Consider the following 14,554-nt stretch of genomic DNA (forward strand, 5'->3'; position numbering starts at 1 on the left):
TCTTCATCTGAAAAATGGGAGTGATAATAATGATGCTTATCTCATGGCTTATTGTGAATGCCAAATGAGGTCAATGCTTTAATGACGTATGTCCAACACATGTGTAATCAGCTCATAAATACTATTATAGAGGGAATGATGGCAATGGTATGAGTAATAAAGTGCCTGCCTGATGAATGTCAGTTTTCTTACTTCCTCTGACTCTACCACTAACTGGCTATATGTTATGTGACCTTGCTAATGTCACTCATTCCCCACCCCCGTACTTTATGGAAAAGTGCTTGGAAAGGATTATTCAAATGTAGAAGGTTGTTTACTTCTCTTTTGTGTTTACCTTGTAGAAACACAAATTTTATGGCAGTTTCTAATCCATATTATGCTTAGTTTACAAAAAAGGAAATCGAGGCAAGCGTGAGTTTGTCTAAGTCTCTGCAGCAAATCCAGATCTCAGCCCCTGTCATCCCGAGCCATGGTTCTGTCTCTCTGTGGAGCCCTTCTCAGGGCAAGTTCTACTCCGGAGGGAGCCTTGATGTGCTTTCTGGCCATGCGGTATTCCCAAGGCAACACTTCACCTGGCAACACTTCACCTGGCAACACTTCGCCTGGCAGGGTAATTTAGTGAAACTTAGTAAAACAGAAGGTCCTTGAGGGTCCTTGGTCCCTGTGTTGTCTAGATTACATTAAAGAAATTTCTCTTTTATCCTGACTTTGAGAATAAAAATAATAGGAAATGGAGTCTGAGGCACAAAGGATGGAGTAGTGCTTGATTTGTCTGTCTGCGGCACACAGGTTCTAATGTGAGCTCAAGGTGACTCCCACCAGATTGTCAGCCGCATGAGATCAGGGCACATTTCTGTGTTTTCTCCAGTGGAAAGCACAGTCCTGGGCAGAACAGGAAAAGACACATGTCTCCTGGCAGTGAGTGTAAAGGAAAGGGCTCTGGCCTAGCAAACAGCCACCAACTCCTGCTGAGACCTTGGGCAAGTGGCCTTTTCACTCTAGGCCTCAGTTTCCCCATCTGCGCTGTGAGGGAATTGGATTAGCTGTTCTCTCCAAGCCCTTCCAGTTCTGATGGTCTACGACTCCCAGTCCATTGCCCCTTTCCCCAGGCCACATTGGTCAGTCTGCATCCTGCTGTGTAATTGAGAGGTAAGTCCCTCCCCAGGGGGACTCTTCTGACTCCTGGGCTCCTAATTTGTGTGCAGTGCTCTGTGTTTACTCAGAACAAGCCGACCTTCAATCTGCGCTGGCTTCACCTACTACAGCAGCTCTGCTAATTCTCTGGGAGTAGACAGGAGGTCACAGAAGGAAATGAGAAATGGATAAACATTTCTCATGAATTTCAGTTGTAGCCCCAGTGGGATTCTTCCACTCCAGAGACACCAGGTCTCAAACACCAATTCCAGCTGATTCAAAAGAATCAGAAAGTGAAAATGAGCTTCAGAAAAGTGTGACACAAACTCATTTTATACAGGAGGTGCACACAGCACCGACTCCAAGGTGATGGAAAATAGAAGGAAGCTCCCCGTGCTGGGCAGAGTGTGAGGTCGGAGAGTCGGGGGTGCTCACGTGTGCACATCTGTGTGCTTGTGTGTACACGGGCTGTTCTTGGAAATACCTTGGTAAAAAGCAGAGCTGCCATTTACTTTGAGGTGCTTATAGAGGGAAGAGGCAGGGAAGAAGAGGTGTTCATTTATTCAAATATTCATTGAGTGCCTACAGTTTACTAGAGCTTAGGGTACGGCAGTAGTTAAAGTAGATAGAAATCTCTGCTAACACTGCAGTAGGGTAAACAGACAATAAACTCTAAACATGATCCATGAATGACTTATGTAGTGAGTAATAAGTTGATGAGTGAAGAAATGAAATTGAGCAGAAAAAAAGGGGCTTCGCATGAGTTGAGATGGGGGCTCTGATTTAAATAGGGTGATCAGGGCGGGACTCAGTGAGAAGGTGACATTTGGGCAGAGACTTGAAGAAGACAAGAAAGTTTGCTAGAAGATGTGCCTGAGAAGATGTGGCTTTCTGGGGAGAGAGCATTCGAACCAGAGGGAGCCTTCAGTGCAAATGCCTCAGGTGGAATGTGCCTGTCACATTTGAAGAACAGCTAGGATGGCGATGGTCCCATGGAGGGGTCAGAATGGGAGACAAAGACGCAGAGGTACAGGTGGGGAGCAGGAAGGGAGGCCGGGAAATAGGGTTCCTGCCAAGGGCTGCGGGGCGATGGCAGACTTTACAAGCTGCTTTCACACCCAAGGTCCAATTTCATCTGATGCGTAGAGGACACTGTTAACAGCCACCTTTTGTGTTTGTGAAAATGAGGGCTGGAGACAGTGGCGAGTGTGCTAACAACCAGACTGGGGGTGGGGGACAGAGGTGTGCAGTGGCACACCAGTCACTATTCAGATACCACAGACATCAATAACCTCAGGAGCATAGGTAATAGAACCATGCTGAAATAACTAGGCACTGATGAGTTTTCATATAATTTGTTTCCAATATAACATGTTTAATTGTAAGTTGATGAAGCTTAGTTTTAATGATGGCTGTGTTTAACAACAGGATAGCAAAATCCCTGAAAAGTTGACAATTGGATCCTGTAAGCTGGTGTGAGCTGAGGGCCCTTGCATACCCCTGCCTGTGGAGGTGAAAGTGACACATGACATCTGAGCGGCAGAGCTGGGACCAGAGCCTAGGTTGTTTGGTCCCCATTCCAGTGCAAAGATTTGAGGATGTCGGTTTAGGCTGGGTCAGGGCAGGGTCCTGGACAGTGGCAGATGAACACACCAGCTCACAGGCTCCCTCGCGGGAGCTCTGCTGGAGGATGCTGGCCTGCTGCGGATCCCTTCTTCCACTCAGCACTGGCCCATTCGCTGTCTTCACCCAGTCCTGACAGTGACATACCTTGAGCTGGGCAGCCTCTGCTGCAGAAGAACACAACAAGCCTTTGTTTTTCCTGTCCTCGGGCTATTTTCCTGTACTGAAATGTTTGGGGCCCAGCCTCCAAGTTGCTGAAGGGATTTGCATGTGAATGAGCCCAGCTCTGAAGTCCCAGAAAGGGTGGGGTAGGGGGAGTCTGAGCCATTCCCAGGCCAAAGGGAGTGTAAATCCTCCCAGGCCCTCCTGCCCAGCCCCACCCCCAGCCTTGCCCGCTGTGAGACGGTGGGCACTGCTGGTTTCCCACCTGCGGGATGCCCGCTTCCCAGCTCTCAGCAGGACCCCTCCCCTGCCAGCTCTTTCTTCTCCCCTGCTCATGCTGCCCTTTTCTGCCCAGAGCCCTCCCTGAGAATGGGCAGTCCTTCCTGGCAGCAGTGGGATTCTTGGCCTCTTAGGACCTGCCAGCTGTTTCCCTCAGGCCCCCACATTCTTTATGGTGCCTGGCATTTGCAAGTACACAATTCCTTCTTGGAGGCTCACCCAATTCTCTCAGGAGGTTTTTACTCTGATTAACAAATAAATAAGAACACTGTTCTGGGAAATGCAATATACCTGGGCCCTGGTACTGGGTCTGCCATTGACTGGCCACGTGACTTTGAACAAGTCTGTTTCTCCACCTGAAAAAGGAAAGGTATAGACTTATGGTCCATGAATGCCCTTTTCCACTCTGACCTTCTATAGTTGTCTGATTCCAGTCTGCCAAACATGGAAGTCAGAACATCTGCATTTTGTCTCAGGTCTGCTACTACTAGGCTGTGTGGCCTTGGAGAAGTCACATCACCTCTCTGGGTTCAGAATTGTATCTGCCTGAAATGCATTCATTACATGATTGTTGTTAGGAGCAAATAAAATAGGGAAGGTGAACATGTCCTGTCAATTGGAAAGTTCTACACAGAGGAAGGAATTATTATTATTGTTACTTTTTTTAATGGCCAAATAACTTGGGCCAGGACTGGAGCATCAACCTCCAGCATCTCTCGTTTGAGGTCACTTTGAGCCTTAGATCTGCCAACTGTGTTATTGCTACTTACATGGCTTTCAAGAGCTTCTGAAATGCAGCACACACATAGCAGATGCCTCCTTTTTTTCTAAGCTCAGGCTCCTGTCTGGCATCTGGTACCTTTAACTTGCGTTTACTCATAATCTTTAGTTGAAACTTGAGGCCACCTGGTAAAGTAGTAAGACTGGGCCATTAACCACTGGCCCAGCCCCGGAAGTGATCGACTTCCAGTGAGGGTGAGCTCAGGGGTACACAGCACTCACCTGTGAGCAGGAGTCCGGGGCCCAGGGCTGTCAATGAATCATTAGCCTACACTCACACACCTAGGAAACTCTTTTGAAGCACAGGACAGTAAAAAGAGAAATTCCTGGACTTGATACTATCCTCTTATGGACAGACAGAGGCCTTTAGAGATCTGAGCCACTAGGATTGTTGGGAGGCTTTGTAAAATGCAGAGACCTATAAAGCCGCCAGAGGAGGAGGCTGGGCTGAGGGGTCTCTCTAGATTCCTTTCCAGCTCTACATGCCCGACATCTGGGGTCGTCATAAAAGGAGAAGCCAATGCTGATGGCTTCGGTGAGATTAGGAAGAAGGAATGAAATTTAGAAAATAGAGGGTACCCAAGACAATTGCAGTTTCTGAATGCTTCTTCAAACCCAGGATGTGGCCCCTGCCCCACCTAGCTGGGAGCCCAAGAAGGTGTCACCTCAGCTGGTTGGGTGGATCTCAGCAGTCCCGTTTGTCACTGATTTACTGAGTACTAATCATATCCCGGGTACTTTCCGCAGTGTTTTGTGTATAACGACTCCTGTCATAGTCACAACAGTTCTGTGATATAAATACCATTATTTTCACTGTTTTACACATAAGAAAACCTATATACAGAGTGTATTAGTTTTCTAGGGCTGCCATAACAAATAGCCACAAACTGGATGGCTTAACAACTACCTTAAATTGTTAAATTCCTTAAAAACAGGAATTTATTCTCACACAATTCTGGAGGCTGGAAGTTTGAAATCGAGATGTTGGTAGGACCATGCTCCCCCTGAAGCCTCTAGGGGAGAATATTTCCTTGTCTTTTCTAGCTTTCTGGTGGTTGTCAGCTACCTTTGGCTTTTCTTGGCTTATGGCAGTGTAACTCCAATCTCTGCCTCTGTCTTCCCATGGCCGTCTCCCTCTGTGTGTGTCTCTGCGTCCAAATTTCCCTCTTTTTATAAGGATACCAGCCATTGGATTAGGGTCCACCCTAATGCAGTATGGTGTCCTCTCAACCTGGCTGCATCTGCAAAGACCTGTTTCCATATAAAGTCACATTCAGAGATACCGGGTGTTAGGACTTGGACATATATTTGGGAAGGGACACAATTCACCCTACAACAAAAAAAGTTAAAATAATTTTTCCAACATCTAACAATTGGTGAAGATCATGTGCAACCCATATAAAAATGAGGTCCCACATCATCCAGTCTCAGTAAGGGGCTGCATCCTAAGAAATAGAAAACTTAAAAAATTGAAAGCAACTCACAATTTGACTCACTCTTGAGAAACCTAAAAAGGGCAGAAATGTTCTTATTGCAGTCTTTCTTGAACATCCAATACCTATAATCTCTCTCTGTCTCTCTCTCTCCCTCCCTTCCTCCTTGCCTCTCCCTTTCCTTTTCCAAAAGTCCTAGTGAACTCCAGACTAAGAAACTCTTCTGTCTCCTCTTATCCATCCACTCACACTCACCTGCTCCCTCTCTTGGACTTCACAATCCCAAACACTATCCCCTGACACGAGACCCTCTCTGCGTACACTGTCATATGTGGATTTTAGTCATTCTGAAATTCTTTCTTTCTTTCTTTTTATTTATTTATTTATTTTAGACAGGGTCTTGCTCTGTCACCCAAACTAAAGTACAGTGGCATCATCATAGCTCACTGCAACCTCAAACTCCTAGGCTCAAGTAGTCTTTCTGACTCAGCCTCCCAAGTAGCTGGGACTACAGGTGCATACCACCATAGCAAGCTAAATTTGTGAGGTGGGGTCTCAATATATTGTCCAGGCTGGACTCAAACTCCTGGCCTCAAGCAATCCTCCTGTCTTGGCCTCCCAAAGTGCTGGGATTACAGGTGTGAGTCACCGAGTTCAGCCTGTTCAGAATTTCTTGATTGTTTTATCAGAATGTTATCTGTCACCTTGTTGTTTATAAAGCAAAAGATGTTCATCTCTTTTTCAACTCTCTTGAGACCCAAGGAGGTGACAGAATGCTGAGGCATCTTCATGCCATATTCTATGAGGAAGGGAAGAATTGGGGATTACAGGAGATGAGGGACCGTGAACTTCCAGGCTTGCCCCTCCTGTGTGCTCCCTTTGCTTGTTGATCTAAACTGACTAGTGTCATACATCTGAGTAAAGGCTACAGGGAAGCAGCTTCAGGCCCAAGTTTCTTTTCAAATGTAAAAACAGAGGATGAAGAAAAATTACCTCCAGTTCCACTAGCCATTGTTAACAGTTTCCTCTAACTCCTTCCACTTTTTATTTTTAATGCATACTTTCAACATATGTGTAATTATATCATATATACAATTTTTTCCACTTTTTCATTTAATATCACCTACTAAGAATATTGCTAGATCATTGTAAATTCTCCATTAATGTGATAATTAATGGCTACCTAATATTTACAAAGTTAATGCTAATTTAACTATTCCTCTAGACTTGGATATTTACATTGTTTCTAATATTCTGCTATTATATGACTGCTATAAATATCTTTGTTCCTAATCATTTTTTTCACATTTAGAATATTTTCCCCTAGGTTATATTCCCAGATAACTGGGAATAACAAAGGGATAACTTTCTAAATCAAGGATAATCCAGAATGATCTATCTTGAAAAATACTGAGTTTCTCGTCCCTGCAGCTAGTAGTGAAAAAGTGGCATGGTTTTTGGTAAGGGTGTGATAAAAAGATAATAGGTTAGACTAGGTGGTTTTTTAGGCCTCAAGAACGAGATTGTGATTCTCCAAATTTCAGTTTACAAAACGTCTGTCTTATTCTTTACCCCAAATCACTTTCTTACTTCCCATAAAAGTTATCTTTTGTTGTGTAACAAACCACTACAAAATGTAGTAGATAAAGCAACACCCATTTTGTTTGCTCATGATTCTGTGGCCTGGAGTTTGAACTGGACCCAGAGAGAGGTTCTTTTTGCTGGATGTGCCTGGGGTTGTTCAGGCGGCTACAGTTGTTCAGAGGCTTGATGGAAGCTGGAAGGTCCCAGGTGGCCTCACTCACTCATCCAGGAGCTGGTGGTGAATACCAGTGGGTTGGTCTAGAGATCTCAACTGGATGGCTCCTCTGTGTCCTGTTGGCCTTTCATTCTCCAGTAGGCCTCACAGGACTTCTTCATATGGTGGCCTCAGGGCCGTGTTCCACATGGGAAAGTGTTAAAAAAAAAATTATCCAATGATACTTGTTAAAGCACAGTAAGGCAGATTTTATTCAGGATCATGATGATAAATATAGAGACCACGGCAATGGGATTTTGCAGTGGGGGAGAGAGATTGGGCTCAACTCCAAACACAGCATGAGCAAGTGGAGATTTATAGCCAAGGAGCAGGGTGGGGTTAGTGGATAGAAAATTGTAAGAGAAAACATCAGGCTAGCACTCTGGGAGGCCGAGGCGGGCGGACTGTTTGAGCTCAGGAGTTCGAAACCAGCCTGAGCAAGAGCGAGACCCCGTCTCTACTAAAAATAGAAAGAAATTAATTGGACAACTAAAAATATATAGAAAAAAAAATTAGCCGGGCATGGTGGCACATGCCTGTAGTCCCAGCTCCTCGGGAGGCTGAGGCAGAAGGATCACTTGAGCCCAGGAGTTTGAGGTTGCTGTGAGCTAGGCTGACGCCACGGCACTCACTCTAGCCCCGGCAAAAGAGTGAGACTGTCACAAAAAAAAAAAAGAGAAAACATCAGGGGTAAGGGGGACTCTGGCTAAACCAACCCAATAGGATTCTTACTGAAGACAGGCCAGGGTGATCAGACATCACCGGGGGAATGGTGGAGGATGAGAAACCCAATCAGATATCTAGGGTGATACGATTTCAGTTTGGGAGTTCTTGCTAGACTGATTCAGCAGTGTTCTTTGCTAAAACTGGATTTTACAAAGAAGTGACAGATGAGCCTAGGCAAAGTTTCAGAAGCCTAACTAAAGTGTGGACAAGCAAAGAATCTTTGTCATTAGCCGCAAGGCCCCTTGAGACCCAAGTGTGGAAGTGGCATACCCCTTCTAATAAATCATATACTTTTTGTCAAAGCAATTCACCAGACCAAACCATGAGCAGCAAAGTCCCATTGCACAAGGGTCTCAGCGTAGGCATGGAAAGGATTATTGTGGTTATTGTTTTGCAAACAACATATCACAGTCTACCCTCGGGACAAAATAATTCACATCCTTCTCATATACTTTTCTCCCTCCCCCAAAGTTTCATCCCATTATCAGGGCAGGCTTGAAGCTCAGGACCTCATGATCTAAATCATGTCTAGAGGCAGATGAGACACCAAGGCTATAGCTCTCTAGGTATAGCTCCAGAGATCTCTGAACCTATAAATTAAGTTATTTGCCTTCATATACTCAATAATTCCTTTTCTTGGTGAGATAAGAACAAGATAACAACAACAGAACTCTTCCTGAAAAAACAGGGAGAATGGGAGGCATATAACAATTACTGCTTCATAGTAATTCTAAAATATAGCCAGGCACATGTGGCCTACTACAGATACCAGGAATATCCCTGATTAGAGCCCAGTTCTACTCCCTGGGAATGATGAGAATGGTTTCCTAGTCCATTGCTCTCTGTGGCTCTTGACTCTGGCCTTGACTTTGCCTTTGGCATTTTGAGACATTCTGAGACATTCTTCCCTTTCTGTCATAAATGGCCAGTGTGTGCAGCTGGGTAGTCTATTCAGCCTACTCTCTGTACATAGAAACCTGAAGCCCAGAGGCCTGTTTTCATTTTGAATTGTCTTAGTCATTTCTAGTCCAAGCTGATATGTCTCCCTTAACATAGTTTCTGTATCTTCTATACAGCAGAATATAGACCACTCCACTAGACAAAAAACACACCCCATAGTTCTTTTCAAAATAGGCCTCTCTACTTTGGGGGCATGTCAGGGTGCTATGAAGTAATGCCCTTAAGAGTCATAAGATGCCTTCTCGGGTAGCTGATTGGGAGTACTAGGCACTGCCTTAAATCTTAACAAAGGGTTATTACAGCCACACATTTGACTTGATATTTACCTTGAAGCCATGTTTGCTTTTGAAATATTTTGCTAGTGGAGAGACAATTTTCCAATCCAGCTAATTCTGGGCCCTCTGTATTTCCTCTAAGTTCTGCTTGCACACTGAAGACTTACTTTCTGAAGTACCTTGCCATATACAGCTAGAAGTGCATGCTGACACTTTCAGTGTTCTGTCTAGAGATCTTCTTAGCCAGACCCACAAGTTCATTATGTACATTTTTCTACCTTCTAAGTTGCCACAGACAAGTTTTGCCAATTGATTCACCACTACATAACTCATCTGCCATTTTTCAAAACTCCTATAGCAGTCTCTTCAGTGTTTTCTTAGCATTCACTTGCTAGCCAATCCCAAAACTGAGGCGACATGTTCTACTTTTTGTTACTGCAGCATTCTACTTCTGGTACCAATAACTGTATCAGTCACAGTTCAGTCAGGAAAGCAGAGTCTCTATAGGTATTATGAGATAATGAATATTATGGGCATTAGAACTCATGCAGTTATAGGAGGAGATGGGCAAGTGACAGCTGTAAATGGGAAGTTAGAGAACCACAGAAAAGGTCACCAACTGGTTCTCCTAAAGCCCTGGAATGGGTGGAAATATCGGCATCTGCAAGGGGATTTGATCGGTCAAGTCTGTCTAAAGGGTCAAAGTGGGACCGAGAAGGCAAGGCTCATAGAAAGAGATCTTTGAGAAGCTGCTGGCTCTAAGCAGCTACCCCCTCTTACGGGTTCACCTACAAGCATCTGGTGGTAGACATGGGTTGCTGTTGGTCATCAGAGCCAGCAGTTGGAATGAAGAGTTGGATGCAGAGTAGAGGAATGTGAGGACAAGTTAGAACTCACTGGACATGTCTACATCTGTTCATCGCTCTATATGATTACAAATCAACCTTTGAGAGTAATGTCTATTGCCCTTCAAACTTGCACAAATTCCTCTTTTGGCCACTCTAACCTGGAACTACACAGGAAAGGAGATTCCAGGGAATGTAGTTCCCAGACCAACTAAATTGACAACAGCATATTCCCTGAATATCTGCCTAGATAAAGTCCGAAATGCTCAAGAGCCCAGAGCAGATTTCGGAAGGGCTCCAGAATATAGTTTGGGAACACTGACAAGCAAAGACATGAGGCATTTGGAGGCAAAACAGTCTTTGTTTGTTCACCTTGTGTCTTAAAGGAGCACTGGCTAGAGAATTAGGATGCTGCGACTGTGAACCTGTATCCACTACTCACTAGATTTGTTTACCACTCGCTGGGTTCACCACTCACCTTGCCCGGTTCATTTAAATTATCTAGGCTTCAATCTCCTCATCTATAAAATGGGAACAATCACTCTTGAGCTGCTTTCCCCATACATTGCTTCAAGGAGCCAATCGGTGCCAATTGGTGACTGTCAGTGCGTTTGTTAAGCTGATGTGATGAATCTATGTGCATGTGGAGAGCAGCGCATAGATTCTGCCCTTCCACAGAAATTTGACCAACTTCCTGCTGCTCTGCCTCAGTTTTACCCGGGAGATTTGCTCTGTCTCTGCTGCGATAGAAAACTCATGGAAAACAAAGACTCCAGCTTGTCCCTAGATGTGCCTTCCCAGCTCTCTATTTTCAACAGAGCTCCTTTCCAAGGCCAGGTGATTTGGGGTGGGGGGCATGGAGCACAGTGAAGACCAAGTACCCCAGGCCTTCACCATTCCCTCTGCCTAGATGCTCTCCCCACCCCCCCAACATCCACTCACTATTTCTACCTGCCTAAATCCTACTCGCCTTTCAGACCTCAGCGCAAACATCATTCTCTTCCTTCTATATGTTTTCTGATTCCCCTCAGCTGCATGAAGCTTTTTCCCTTCTTTAAACCCCCAGGGCTCCCATCTTTCCTTGCAGTTTCCGTACCCTGGCAATACCCTAACACATGTACATTTGAGTACTTATCTTATTCTCCTACTAAATGTCACATTCTCAGAGGCAGGGGACTTGTTTATTAAACTCATACAACGAGCAAATAATTTTTGTTATCCTCCACATTGTAATCTAGACAGAACTTGGTACATAAATATTTGTTGAATTGCACTGAAAGAAAACAAATAGAGGACACTCAGCCAGGTGTCGGTGCATTACATAACAATAATCTGTAAGGACATGGTTGCCTACAATAATAGAAAAATGAAGAGTCTGTGATCCTCAACCACGTGGGTCCCTATCATGAATTTCTTGTCTTCACTTGATAAGGTTCCTCCATCATGTTGATATGATGACCTCAGGGATGGGACAGTCCAAGCAGAAGTTAAGGCTCTGTCCTCCTATACTCAGAAGTAAAGGATCTTTGTGGCACTTTATACTCCACAGCAGGGGATGCAAATATAGCGAGGGCCAGTGACCCTTCTGTTTAGGTTATGGCTGGAGCTGTCACAGCCACATCCTCTCTAGGAGACAGTCCATGCACCGAGATATGGTTTCAAGAGGCCCTCAAGCCAGGAAAATTGTTTGGCCAAGCGTCTGTGTCTTTTGTCATGTACTGAGTTGCTGAGTTCTTTTCCACTGTCTTAGGATAGTTCCAAAAGCAAAACTGATATCAGAAAATGCTCATGTTATCTCTCTACCCTTGAGCGAGTCACTTCCCCTCTCTGGACCGGTTTCCTCTAGAAGGAGGGAGATTGAAAGAGCTTTTAAAGGTCCCTCCCCACTCTGATATTCCAGGGCTCTATTGTGGGCTGCAGGCTGAATTCCCAGGGCCCCAGGCTACTGGCCTTCTCTTCTCTGCTTCTGTCAGTGTATATGGCTCAGCTTTTCTCATGGCTCTCTTACCTTTCCTCTGGATTGCTGTGACTCTGCCGGTGATGACAGTTTGCCTGCCATCATGAAAAGATCCTTAAGCCCAGAAGTTACAAGGAAGGAATCTATTTGTTACAGACCCTAGGTAGTATCTCCTTAGTCCAAATGATCTCTGGTTTGGTTCACTTGAAAGTGTTCATGCTCTAGTCACTGTATAATCCAAAAGGCCTTGGGGATGCCAAATTACAGAAAGGAGGCTATATGGCTAAAACTGTTAATGCTCAAGGCATGACTATTCACTGGTGATTGATTTTGTATTACATAGTCATAAATTACAAACAAGTTCATCAGCAGGCAGCAATCTGTGTATGGAAACTCCTGCTCACCATCTTCGAGTTGGTTTATGTAATGTATGGCTATGACTTGTTAGAACTATGTCAGACTATATATAATGACTGCTGTGTCAGAATTGGAAGACAATCTAGAGTTTGGCTAGTTTAAGCCCCTGTTTACAGGTGGATAACTGAGAGCTAGAAAGGGGATGGCCATATAGCAGTTTATGGTAGAGTCAGGAATAGGACTCAGGACCTCCAATTGCCAGGTTCATACACTTTACATTACTCCAAAGCAGACATCACAAAGATAGTGCACTCTAGTTCATGCAGTTACTCATAGAAGAATTCCTTTCCCAGGCCCTCACTCTAAATCTATTTAGTCTTCTTTTTATTAAATTCTAACAAGAGCATTTTAACTGGTTTCTAAGTTGTAACATATTAAAAATAAGCAGACAGGAAAGTGCAGTTAATAGACTGATAAAAAGGCAGGAAATAAAACACTACATTAAAAAGATATAAGAATTTTAAGACATTACAGTCTGGCAATGTTCAAGGTAGGGCAAGCAACATTACACAAATCAACATCCCAAGATTATTACTTTAATGTAGTATCGTGATGGTTGACATCCATAACAATGTCCCTGGATCATCAAGAAAGGGTCAGCATATTTCACTTAAGAAAGTAAGGACTTGTATAAAGCACTTTTTAAAATAAGCATTATATCAATACAAATTTTTTTTAAATTATAGTTAGGAAAATCTTCAGCTATCTGGAAAACTCAATCAAACAAAATAACACAGCAGCTGGGATGTTCAAGGAAGTGACATTTCAACTGTGTGCAGATAGGCACATTCTACATTAATAAGGCTGGTGTGAGTTCGGCTAGTATCTGCAGAGAAGAGGAATAAATAGCAAAGCCATGATCTCATCTTCTGTTTACACTTCAATTCCCAAAGTTAGTGATTAATTGTCCTTGTGTTTTGTTGCCAGGGCAAATTGTTTTTCTTTAAAACTCCCACTTATTTTAAATAAATAAACCATTAGTTTCAAAACAGAAGTGTCAAATGTCAAGATTCTTCTGACATACTAAGCTAATGAACAAAACAATGAATTCATTAGGAGCTACTAGAGATAGACAGTCTTTGAGAATTTTCCTTTAATGACTTTGAAAGGCAGCAGAAATCATTCTTGGTAAAAGATTTTCTCATGTATCTTGGCTAAAACATCAGTCCAGAAGTTTCAAATACAAATACAAGCTTAAAGAATGGAGTTAGGTATAAGACAATAGAGTGAGTAGTCGGTAGGTCAAGTATTCATAGTCAAATAAATGTACCCACCAGCTAACATACTGAGTTTCTCAAATCAGACTCTCATAAAAATCTGCTTTAGGCAACCAGTTTAGGGTCTCTGAATTTGCACAAGGCCTCTGGCTCTTCCAGAGTAGAGAATTCTTTTAGCAAATAGGCAATTTTTTTGCATCTAATAACAAACATGTGCATATGCACAGAACATGCACACTTCCTGGATGATTCTAATCAATAGTTTATGTATTATTAAGATTACCTATTAAATATAGTTCTGATTACGTGACTTCCCTGTCTAAAAGTTTTCAGTGTTTTCTACTTACAGCATTAATGATATTCAAGGCCAACCATAATCTACTTTCCACATATCCTTCCAAGTACATTTCCTCCTACAATCCCCACAGACTCCCTGGCTTCTCATTGTTCTCATTGTTCTTAGAATGGGTCTTGCACTGTTAGTTCTTGTAAACAAATATTTATTGGATAACTTCTATGTGCCAGGTCTTGTTCCATGCACTGAGGACACATCTGTAAAGAAAAGAAAGCCCTGCTCACCTGTAGTTGATGTTCTAATGGGTGTCTTTCATCTCCTTCTGAGTGTACTTGTGCGGTACTTGTACTTCTATTAAAGAACTTGTCACACTGTATAATAGCTCTGTCTGTGTTTGTTTTCCTCAATCTCAACACTGCTGTCCTGTACACAGCACCGTGTCTTACCCATCTCTCATCACCCCCATCTCATACTTTGTTCAGTGGCAGCATGCATTGATGCTCAGCGAACGACTTATATTGTGCAAAAAGTTTCTTTGCTTTGGAAATGTGGTGAGTTCCTTTTGCACATGGAATCCATCTGCAAGTTTATCTAACTTTTAAAAATTTTGCAGTAAGTTCCTATTGCACATAGAATCCATCTACAAGGTTAAC

The 14,554-nt window shown here is 43.5% G+C and overlaps 1 protein-coding gene across 4 annotated transcripts in view; it reads left to right on the top strand.

Moving 5' to 3' along the window:
• Nucleotides 1-14,554, top strand: part of MASP1 (mannan-binding lectin serine peptidase 1 (C4/C2 activating component of Ra-reactive factor)) — a 68,748-nt gene that overhangs the window by 14,252 nt on the left and 39,942 nt on the right. The window lies entirely within an intron of this gene.

Source organism: Propithecus coquereli, unplaced genomic scaffold (genome assembly GCF_000956105.1).
Source record: "Propithecus coquereli isolate 6110/MARCELLA unplaced genomic scaffold, Pcoq_1.0 Scaffold10, whole genome shotgun sequence".
Lineage (NCBI taxonomy): Eukaryota > Metazoa > Chordata > Mammalia > Primates > Indriidae > Propithecus > Propithecus coquereli.